The sequence below is a fragment of the Triturus cristatus genome, chromosome 9, assembly GCF_964204655.1.
Source record: "Triturus cristatus chromosome 9, aTriCri1.1, whole genome shotgun sequence".
Taxonomy (NCBI): domain Eukaryota; kingdom Metazoa; phylum Chordata; class Amphibia; order Caudata; family Salamandridae; genus Triturus; species Triturus cristatus.
This window is the reverse complement of record NC_140592.1, coordinates 51,884,139-51,896,487: the sequence shown is the minus strand read 5'-3', so window position 1 is coordinate 51,896,487 and position 12,349 is coordinate 51,884,139. Positions and strand designations below refer to the sequence as shown.

The 12,349-nt window shown below is 47.8% G+C and overlaps 1 protein-coding gene across 1 annotated transcript in view; it reads left to right on the top strand.

The window, feature by feature from the left end:
• Nucleotides 1–12,349, top strand: part of RAB7A (RAB7A, member RAS oncogene family) — a 150,458-nt gene that overhangs the window by 123,649 nt on the left and 14,460 nt on the right. The gene's annotated exons all lie outside the window — the stretch shown is intronic.

Genomic DNA, 12,349 nt, shown 5'->3' with positions numbered 1-12,349 from the left:
TGGTTTGATATCTACTTCTACTTGTAGATTACTCCCCACTTAAATCTTCTATGTTGCCATACTGAATCCTGAAAGTTGATATTGCTCTCCTTTGTTGATTGTGCCACAGCTCTGGGTTGCACCCCGTGAATTACATCACTGAGCCCTGTAAGCAAGGCACCACCCTGGTAACTAGGGTTGCTGTCCTCTAACATTTTCACAGTAAATCATTTTTCAGCATTATTGATGTCCATGTCTTAATATCAGAGTTTAAGAGATACGATAACTGCAGCTGTCGGATGTCTGTCTCAGAATTGCACTACTTCCATCTCTGGGGCCCAAAATAGAAGACATTGAGTGGAAGGCCAAGCTTTTTATGATGCAGGCTTAAGACTAAGGATAGAGAAGCATTATAGTTTGATATGTAGGTCCTCCTCACCAGCGATCAGGGTAATCCTCAAAGCTGGGTACATCCTAGGGAAAAGAAAAGTCATCCAATAAGCACAAAAAATTAAATGCACCAGGACGGATTTTTACGGTCTCTGCATCACTCCCACTTTACAGGTTGATCCATGGGACTACCTCGTTCCACGACTCAACTTCACATTCTGATTTGATGGCCATTCAGTCTGTGTCCAAGCCCCTTTTGCAGTTGTAGAATTCCTAGCACTTGACTCGGACCATATGCAGAGTGTGGCCTTCACCCCGCTGATGCTGAGCCTCTGCAGCTTCGTACCAGCTCTGTGGGTCTCAATGTGCTCATTGGGCCTCCATCAGGTCTTCCGAAGGGGATTCCATCCCTGACATCAATAGACCCTGTCGAAAGCCTTGTATGTTGCCCTGATGCTTCCACTCTGCTGGCTTTAGATCAGCTACAGAATTTAGTAAATGTCCTGACGATAAAGACCATTTTAGCCAGATTTGGACATAAAGCTCAGCAATTGATTGAGAGAGAGCCCCCTTGGGGGCATTTGTCACTTAATGAAGACATGGTAGTGTTATACGATTCCCACTAGAAAAGGTAGTTCTGCGTATTAGGACACCAGGATGCCAGAATTCAGGAACTGAGTCCATCTACACCTTCAGAGACTGTTGGCCCAATTCCTAGCTAGCTCACAATGCCTCACCCAAACCTCTAACCTTTCCAGGGTAGCAGGTGATTTTTGGCAACCTCGAACATAACACTGATCCATAAGGGAATCAGGGAAATGGATCTTTCTTAACTTTACCGAGGGCGTGCAGAATTAAACAATGAAAGGGGTGAGAATGACGTTTTCAGTACATTTATTGACAGTTGTAATCTTGCATAGAGAGAATGAGCTGTGAATTAGGCAGATAAAACAGAGCAAAATAACCAGTATTACCAACATGGTGAAAAGAATGGACAGTCTGACCATGGCAGTTTGTTTTTGATATGTATACATCCCTACCGATCACTACCCCTACTCGGAGCATAATGGGTGTACCCTCTGCCTGATCTTAAGTTGGCCTGAGACTCCATACCTGGATGATTTGGTATGGTGTAGGCTTGGCAATACCCCCCCCCCTTTGCAGGATCAGGATGGAAGATTTGCGTTAGCAGAGCTGCATGTCAAACGCAGCTGTTGTCTCAGGACCACCGTGGCTGGAGTGCCCCTCTGACCTGTAAAGGCACAGTTCACTGTCTAATAAAACCACTGTTCGAGGTAGAGCTATGGTGGATGCAGTGAGATTTCTAGATTTTAGAAGTTGTTGATGAGCAGGCAACACAAACACAGGGCTACCTTGTTCTCTTCTTAGCCTAGAACGGAGTGTACAAACAGTGACACTTGAAAGGCCGTCTAAAAAAAAAAAAGCATCATGTGCAGCCTCTTCTCAGAAATAAAACGTGTAAATTAATATAGCTAAAACAAAGTCTGCTAAAAACCAAAGTGAGTCCACGAGAGCCTGACTACAGCGGGCTAAGGGAGCCCTTTTTCACAGATTCTGAATCCAGTTCAGATGCAAGGCAGGACGACTACTGTAGTGGAGCAGGCCATCTCACTTTGCCCACTATCATGGGTAGTCCTGACCTGCAGAACTACAGTAGCCTACATATCTACCCAGAGGTAGATCTGTAGTGCAGTGCAGGGCCTCACTCACCGCTGTGTTTAACAAGGTCGCAGAAGTTATTAAGCTGCTATTACCTATGAAGGAGAACAAGACCAACCTCTTCACAAAAACTTTACAATCTGCCTCTTCTTGAATGGGATCAATGGCTGGAGGCTTTGAAACACCAGAACTTAGCCATGTGAAGCAAATCGGCGTATGCTCCAATGCTGCATAGCCAAACCCCTGGGGAACTGCGTAGAGGCCCACTGCAGTCACCCAACACCTGGGAACGAAATGTCTTGATGTTTGATCCCTTACTCCGAGATCGTACCTGTTTAGTCTTTGCTATCCTCTATAAAGAACTCTAAATCATTTCCCTGTACTCTTAGGACACAAACTGTTAAAAGGATTGAGACAGTGGGAAAGAAGGTCTTCTCTTCAGGAAGCCTTGTCTTTTGTTCCACCAACTCAACTTTCCTTCTGGCTTGTTATTCCCACTCCTTGCGAGGGATGATGCAAATGTATATCTGAACTTTCCTGATGATTTTCATGACTGTTTTGTGGAAGTTGTCCATGCCAGGCAGGATGTGGCAAATCCCATATTCTCTGCCTTGGATACAGTGGATTCTGTGATGAGATGCATAGGCACCTAGATCGCCATCCGATTCCATGGTTGGATTTGCATCAACAGAATTTCTGACTATATTCAAAGGAGTTTTATAGACATTCACTTCTCATTAAAATGCTGCCTCAGTCTTGGAGCACTAAGAGCAGGTGTGGGCCACAGTACAATCTTGTCACTGGCTTCATCTGCACACCAACAGTCCCATCAACATTACTGCCAGTTCTGGGGATATTCCTGAGTACTGCTTTTTTGGCTACACCGTCCCCGACGCCACTATTCTCCCCCCTTAAATACATCCTGCACATTGCTAAATTGCATCAAAGGGTGAAGTTCAACCTTTCAAAACTATCCCTCGGACTCCTCCCCTCCAAAAACCCTTTACTTCTCCAAAAGCCTCCTCCTACTGCTATGACCTAAAAAAAGAAATCCTTCACTCTTCTATCCCTCCACTATCCTTTTCAATCAAAATAGCTGACTAACCTGTTCACTTCTCTAATTCCATATGTCACTATACTAATTCACCACTAATCCTTTATGGGTTCCAGAGTAGCATGCTACTAGCCAACAAAGTGTTTCGACACCATCAGGGTTACAAGCGCTATATAAATGCAAACCTTTCTCCTTTTTTACCCCTCCCCAACCCTTCTCAATCGAAATAACTGACTAACATATCCACCCCTCAAATTACTTCATATTCACTATACTGATTTTCAACAAAACCTTTATGGGTTCCCGAGTAGCGTGCTACTCGCCAGAAAAGCACTTCTAACATCCGATCAGGGGTAACGAGCGCTATATGAATGCAAATATTTCTTTACCTTCTGTCCCTCCGCTATCCTTCTCACTCCAAATAACTGACTAATATCCACCACTCAAATTACTTTCACGTTTCACCATACTAATTCACCACTAATCCTTTATGGGTGTCCGGAGTAGCGTGCTACTCGCCCAATAAAGCGCTTCAACACCCCATCAAGGGTAAGAAGCGCTATATAAATACAAACCTTTTTTCCTCTTCTCTCCTTCTGCTATCCTTCTGAATCCAAATAGCTGACTAACCTATCCACCACTTAAAATTTACTTGTATGTTTCACTATAATTCAACACTAATCCTCTATGGGCCCTGGAGTAGCATGCTACTTGCCGAAAAGTGCTTCGACGCCTCGTATGGGGTAGTAAGCGCGATACAAATGCAATTAAAATACAATAGCACCCCCAGGTTCCCTCCTGGCCTGCCCGATTTTTCTCTGCCAGATGCATCCCATACAAGTCCAAAAGAGGCTGCAATCTTGCTATTGTGGTAGAGGAGCCATCTACCTCAGGTGGGCAACACCACACTGGATACAATGGCATTTTCTTTCTGCAATCTAGTTGGACGTGCTCTGGGTTGACACAATCTCAATGCTCTTTTCAGTTCACTCTGTTTCCTTCCCTCCATATTGTACTTTAATCGCGTCTCCCTTACTTCTCGGTCGATGTTTGATTACTTTGCTAGAGCGGGGTCGGTATTGCCCGTGACCCCTCCTGGGCCTTGTTCTTTGGTGCCTACTCAATGCTTTATCGCCTCTTCTCCATGCCTCGACAGTAATGGAAAGGATGCAATTTCGATAGTCCTCGCTGCCATGTGAAATATCCTCCAGCAGATCTGCAATCTGCCTATTGCCCAAGCACAACAAGGACGCCTGCAGCTCCTTCTGCTCCAAGAAGACTCTATGCAACCGTCTGGCTCATTGACTCAAGGTTGTGTAGGGGTGGTGACAACACCCTCGACCTCTTTGGACCCGAGGACATTGATTGGGGGTGGGGGGAAGGTGGAGGGTGGTGGTAGATCATCCTCCACAACCGTTAGCTGCACATGAGGCTTTCTCCCCTGAACAAAGCGCTGGCTTGGATCTGGAGATCGAGGACCTTCTGACAGCCCAGCAGTCTGAGTACGGCACCACCTTCCCCTTAACAGCACTCTCAACCGGAGCAACATTCAGCCAAAGGGAACTCAGTCCCTTTGGAGCACCAGAGACAAGACTTTCAGACCACCACTGCCTTAGGGCCATGTCTGCACTGGCAAACTACTTTGGATGCTCCGCTCCTCAGCTCACACCAGAACCTTGGCACCGTAACCAAAGGTACCCTCTAAGGCGAAGACCTCTACGTTGACCAAGTCTGACACCGGCGCAGTCTAGCTGATTCTCAATTAGCATTAGCTGTGGGAGGAGTTCAACTCAAAAACATCTGGCCATGCACTTCCAGACGGACAGGATCCTTGTCCTCTCTTCGGGCCCTGCTGCTCCACCCTTGAAACATCAGCTGTCCTTCGAGGAAGCCATGGACATTCAGATTCCAATAAAACTCAACAAAGCAGATGAGGCTACCAGTACCTTACCCCATGCACAACCATCCCTTCACCCTATTCCTCCACCATCTCCCTACACGCCTGCTTCTCCAGGAGACTCTCTTGATCACACCTCGGGTGTCTCCACAGGTGGGAACGGGTGATTACCCATTTGACACTCCCCTGCAGGGTGACTCATTGGACTCATCCAATGGTGAGCCACCAGGGGACACAGCCTGCTCCTCTGGATGATTCTATAACCCATCAGGAACTCATTGATAGGGATGCCTTCTTTCATAAAGTGGAACTTCCCACAGAGAAGGACTTCCTCTTTGAATCCCTCTCCTCCAGTTACTGGTCCACACAGTACCTCCCCATGCTCAAGGGCACACAACATCACATGCCTTACATTTTTAAAGACCCTTTCTGAGCTGGGGTCATAGCATCTAGGATGGATAAGAAATATAAAGCTTCACCTGCTTAGCCCATTTATATTCGTTTTCTGCTCCTGCCCGACTCTCTGGTCACTACTGCTCGTAAACAAGCCAACTCCCGGCCACTGGGGATGCCCTGCCACAAGAAAAGGAAATTAAACCCATAGGTCCGGCAGTGAAAAGGGTGGCCACGCAGTCGGCCAACCAATAGCGTATAACTAATTCCATCGGCCTTCTAGCAAGATATGATTGTGCCCCCTGCAATGAGATGGAGGAGCTCCTCCAATACCTCCCAGAGTAGCACAGAAAAAGACACAAAATAGTTTCTGAGGGCAAGCTGATATCTAACACACCTAGATGCCGCAGACACCTTTATCGGGTGGGATGTAAATTGCAGTGTCCTGCTATATTGACATGCCTGGCTCTGTATTTCTGGCTTTAAGCAGGAAGTTCAGCAGAATCTGTTGAACATGCCTTTTGATGGTCCGTATCTGTGTGGTCGTTAGGAAAGATCCAAATCTAAAGCAAACACCTGCTCCCTGCAGCTCCTTCCGCCACACATCTTACCATGGAGGCTTGAAGACCACCTCCCCGAAGCCTCAACGCCTTACCTGTGCACCCAGGGCCAGCAATCTTCCCCAGAGGTTATTTTACATGATTCTACAGGGGCAGCAACTCTAGAGGCAGAGAAGGCTCCATTACTGAAGCAACGCCAAACCCTGACCCATCCAACCCCCTCCCCTCCCCCCCTCCCCCCCCCCTCCCCTCCCTCCCCTCCCCCTTCCTGGGTCAAGAGCAGCCTTGTAGGTGCCCCGACCAGTGTTGTGTGGTTAACAGTGGTCGTGGAACCTACAAGGTGCTTTCCCACATAGCAAACCATTGTCGCAGGCCAGCAGGTGTTTGATATTATCCCAAGCTGGTCTCCTTTAAAAAGTCGTATTTTGGTACTATCCTTCAATGTACTGGCCATCACCAAGACATTCCACAATTCATTATTTAGCTGTTGCTTCCTACTTCTGAGTGAAGTTCTATAGGCTGATCTACACCTTTTTGACCTGTGCCCTATCTTGTGGTATACTTTTTAATGGCATCAGGAGCTCCTTCTTAGTCCTAGAGCAATTCTGGTCAAACCATATGTAGGGCTTGGGGGGGACCTGCCACTCCTTACTTGGTGAGGGCTAGATTTATATATTTACAGATAAAATCAAAGGCTCTAAGAATATGGGCATCTAGGGCCTCTTCACCTAAGCAGGTCCTAAAATCCCCCCCCCCCCCCCACCCTCTTCACTAAACCGCGTTAAATACCTCCGAGCGAGAAGACATTCAGCCATTTGAACCTATGTCCCTTATCTTTGGTGGTAATTAAGGTTTTGTAAAGGCCTCTTATGTCCAACTGCTTTTTTCCCCCCATGATAAAAGTAGCAATCCAAGGGTTGTTGTTGCTATAGGGATTCCATTCTGCTGAAAAACTTAGCAGGGGGACGGACGGACCGACCCACCCTTGGATACAAAGATGTAATTAATAGATCCCAACCCAGGGCCCTTGAAAGAGGGATAACTCTCTGAATCCTTGGGATCATACAGATAACAATCCCTACAACGTAGGAGGTTAAAGTCCCCTGATGGAATCAACACAATAGGATGTGTTGGGCAGTAAAGACGACAAGCACTCAAACTTTCCTAGATCGACCAGAACATCCACATTCTCTTTCCCATGAATAGCATTGTAAATGTTGATAGAGAATACTAAAATGGTGATCAAAAGAGAACTGGACTCAAAGGGAAATAAGAGGGTATCATCCCTAGATCTCTAGATGTAGAACTCAGGGGAGTTCTAGCTGGGACTTGCACATTGCTCCTCTGACTGCCGGCCTCCTGGTTTCTGTCTTGGAGGGGGGGGGCTCACCCCCCCTCCACCCCCGCTTGCTTTTTGTTTGACCGGACTCTGATCTTGTAGAGATAGCCACCTAGTATTTTTCGTCCTCCTTCCTCCTCCTCCCCACTAGCTTTGACTCTTCTACAAGTTACTCTGCGACCTTGCAGCTCTGTAGTGGGAAGTTTATCCTGAATCTCTGGGTCGGGGTGAGTCAAGGCCATTTGGTGTATGCTGTGCCATTAATCCGGAAGAGTCCGAGAACTTCTGAGTTTGGATAAGTTGCACTTTCACACTAGAGATTTCCCACGTAAGTGAACCCACTGAATTAGTTAAGACAAAATTGTGTTTGTCTTGGGATGTTTATCTGTCACATTAACAAACAGTTCCTTTGTGGTACAATCAATTTCAGATGGGATGCCAGCCAAAAATCACAGTGAGCAAAACTAGTTTTAAAAGAAGGTGAAAATACATTAAAAACAATGACTGAAGAGTCATTGTCGATGCACAGCGGCACCAACACAAATGATAACATTTGAGTAGATAAGGCAGTGTGGAGAATTAGGGCCGCGTCTTGGAACTTCCCACCAGCCAACAAAGTGAGAGCGTCCCTTTTTTAATCCATCAATCGGTCAAAACTAACTTGCCGAGACAGACTCACCAGTTCACCCATGAAGAACCAAGGGGTGAGGCCCTGCCGCTTCCTGACAGGTGCAGGACGGGCCTGCTGCTGGCCTGGGCTATGCCCGCACGCATCTTGTGCAGGATCAAGGCGTGGCCAGGTATAGGGTGTTTTGGGGCACATAGTCCCCAGCAGCTCCCCCAGCAATACCGGCACATCCCAAACACAGAACATTGGCAGTATATAGCTCAGGATCAAGGCGTGGTCAGGTGCAGGGTGGTATGGGACACATGGCCCCCAGCAGCTCTCCCAGCGATGCCAGTATGGCACCATTGAAAAACTACTGTCTGTCTGTACATGGATAAGTTAATATCTTGAAGCAAGTATTGGCACTTAAAGTATCTTGTGCCGCTGGTACATTTATCAAGCCAACCAGCGTTCCAGATTTTGAAAAAAGCCAATTCGCTTAGTTATCCTGCACAATTCCCCCTAAAGGGAGACTATGTAGCCTGTCTTATTTTAGCACTTAATGTCTGTAATTTGTATGTGCTCTTAACATAATCCTCTATCCTTCGTAGCATGTCTCATCATTCTCTTGGAGCTGGTGCGCTACGAAGGATAGAGGTTTACGGATAATTTAAGTGCTAAGACTGGCTAGACTGTACCATTAGATCAATTGCTACAAGCTATTAACTTATCCATGAACTCTCTATTGCCAGCCCTTGACCTGGGCATCACAGTGGGAGGGCCTCGCCAGTGATTCAATAACGTGCACAAAAGGAGCGGGGAAATTGCCTGGTGCCTCTTTGGATGGGGAATGTATCTAAAATCACTCTGTTCACTCTCAGCTGAGCCAATGGGGTATTATACAACATCTGTACAAAGTGCTGTCAATCTTATTGGTACAACTTTCATATAGGTCTTGAAATTTAAGTTCAGCAGTTGAATTTGTCTATATGCTGAACAGTCTGTATGGCCCTTACCTGGTTTAGGGATTACCACTATTGTGGCATGCTCCATAATGGATGTTATCCTGCTTGTCTCCCTAAAATAAAAATACCTTTTCTAGACTGGGTGTAAGCTTTGTGTTTTACCTCTTGTAAAATTCTCCACTGAAGACACCTGGCCCTGGCGCTTTGTCTCTGGGGTTAATTACACTCTTTATCTCCTCCCCCTTTATGATTCCCTATTTCATGAATCTTCCCCCCCTTTTACATACCCACTATAGCTGCATGATGCTCACATGAATTTCCCTTTTAGAAGAGTTTAGGCCCCTTTTTGTTAAGGTCATGCACAGAGTTTGAATCCTTATTCCATCCATCAATGTTGCGATCCTCGATGAATGTAGGGTGTGCTTGGTGCTAACTTGTTTAACGCAAGACTTCCCGCAACTGTAGCCCCAACACTGTGATAACCTCAATATGAAGAGTTCCTTATCTCTTTGCATGTCCAGTTTCTGTTATCTTACTGCCAGGACTCCCACCTCTTCCTTTTATTGTACATCTTTGGGAGGATTTTGATGTAAGTGCATTAATTTCTGTTCCCCATCCCATGTCTTAAAGTTTATTTTCAGTTCTCAATTAAATTCTGGCATTTTTCTTGTTCATTGCCTGTTGGGAGGGGACCTCTCTTGCTTCCTCCTCTTGTTTCTGTGCTACTTTCTGACAGCATCCTGTTTTCTTGGCCTACTAGTTTAAGCCTTTTTGTGGTAATATGATGTTCGAAGCATATGAGCTGCAGATTACACACTTTTGCATAGATCGCCATCTGGTGGTGGGCCTGGATGTTTGCAGTTTGTTTTTCCTCTTGGAAAGTCTTTGGAAGTCACGAGGTCGGTGACTCCTCCCTTGGATCGTATTGCGCATGGGCTTCGGCTCCATCCTCAGATTGTATTTTTCCGCCATCGGGCTCGGATGTAATCTTACACGCTCCGGTTCCGAACATTTCCAGTTCAACGATCGATGCGAAATCCTCACTCATCGCAGTATTCAGCTCAACATCTTCTCAATCACCTTTTCATCGATAAATCCTCGGTTCCAGGCGTCGACTGCGGCCTTCGGGCCTACCCACGCTCCGGTCCCGGCTGATGGAAAGAACTCCATTCAAGAAGTGCCCTCGATGTGGGTCCAAATTCCCCCACACCGACCTTCATGAGGTGTGCAACCTCTGCCTCTCTCCCGAACACGAGGCTTGAGACTGTCCGGCCTTTAAGTCTTTCAGATCCAAAAAGACTATTCGGGATCGAAGAGCCAGGCGAAACATGGCGCACTCCTCAACCTCCGTTCCAGTCGACATCTTCGGAGACGACGCCGAAGCTCCGGGACAGCAGCACACCGAAGAGGACCTCGTCAGTGCTTCCGAAGCTGACGACTCTGACCTGGAGGACATCACCCCGGCGCAGAGGGTCGTGAGTACTATACCCCCTCCCACACCCAAAAAGGCTTCGGTCACACCTTCACCTCCGGGCCTAGGCACGACCAGAGACACTGCTTCACACACCCCACCTTCGGGCCTGGTGAAGAAGCCACATAAGCCTTCCGGCGGCTCGGGCTCGAGCCAGCCTTCCAGCGGTGCCGATAAACGCCTCGGCACCGAAAAAGAAACCCGCCTCTACCTCGACACCGAGCCCCACACTAAAGTCCTCGGTGTCGAAACCCAGCGCTTCCGTACCAACACCATCTTCGGTACTGACCAAACCTCATAAGGCCCTCGGCACCGACACTTCCACGCCGAAGTCCATCTCGGCACCGACATCGGAGGTTCCCAAGCACGGCACAGACCAGCCAAAAAAGTCATCGGCCCTGAAAACCTAGGCGCCGACGGAACAAACATTGTCACAGGATCTGTTTACACCGGATCCCTTACAAAAAACTCTTACTAAGGATCCAAAAACTGGACAATTGGCACTCTCTTCCAAAAAGACATTTGGACAAGCCGGCACCTCCTCCACCTCCAAAGAGGAAGGACTCTGCTACCTCCCCTTTCAGAGTACCTTTCCCCACCTCCTCCACCCTCTCCACCTTCTCCTCCCCCACCTCATCGCTCTCCGACCCCCATCTCCAGACGAGGAGGATCAGGGGGACCCATATTACGATCAAGGGGATGTGCCCCAAGACCCCACCCCTACAGGATCCCCAGACCCATGGGACAACTATAATAACCCAGATATACCAGACGTCCCACAAGATGACCTTTATCCTTCCAGGCCATCTCCACCTGAAGATTCCCTAGGTTTCCACCACCTGCTTCAGAGGGCGGCACATTATCACGGGGTAGAGTTGCACACTGACCCAGTAGAGGAGGATTTCCTCCTCGACACCTTTGACACAGCACATAGGTCTACCTCCATACTACCTATGCTCAAGGGGGTGGTAAAACATGCGCCAGAGGTTTTTAAAGACCCAGTCAGGGCCAGGGTCATTAACCCACGCATAGAGAAAGTATAAAGCTGCCCCCACAGATCCTGCCTATATCAAAGGGCCAGCACCGCTAGATTCCCTAGTGGTTTCCACTGCAAGAAAAAGGTCAAACTCCCAGGCGTCAGGCGAAGCACCACCACCTGACAAAGAGTCAAAGCTACTGGACACGTCAGGAAAGCGCACTGCGTCACAGGCAGCCAACATATGGAGTATAGCCAACACCCAAGCGCTATTGGCCAGATACGATAGGGCACATTATGATGAATTAGAAACCATAATGCACCACCTCCCAAAAAGATACAAAAATAGGGCCAATGAATTAATACAAGAGGGTAAGACCATAACTAACACCTCTATACGCTGTGCCTTGGGTGCGGCAGACAGCCTCCAGGGCCATTAACAGTAGCGTCCTTCTCCGTCGCCATGCTTGGCTCAGGATATCCGGTTTCAAGCCTGAGTTACAGGCCTCCATCCTAAATCATCCCTTTGACTAAGAACACCTATTCGGCCCAAAGGTAGATGAGGCCCTCGAGAAAATGAAGGACACTGATACGGCAAAATCTATGGGAGCCATGCAGTCACACCCTCCTAGGCGCTCCTTTCGCCGCTTCTCCTTTCAGAGTGCGTCTAGAGGCTACTCCTCAGCGCGTCCACTTCTTACAAATCCCCCACTCAGTCCACCTTCACAAGGGGTTATCAAAGAGGCGGCTATAGGGGTAATAACAATGAAGGCGGAGGCAAAATAAATACCGCCCGCTCTGCCACACCGCCTACCCAATTATTCCACCCCACCCCCTTGCCAGCCCCCTCTCCCTCCAGACCATCCCACTCCGGTCGGGGGAAGACTGCAAAATTTCCTTCAAGTCTGGGAGACCATCACCTCAGACAAATGGGTGACACACATTCGGTCAGGGTACTGCCTAGAATTAACATCTACCCCCCAAACATTCCACCCAGGCAACGCCCAATGTCACAAGAACATTCCACATTACTAAAAC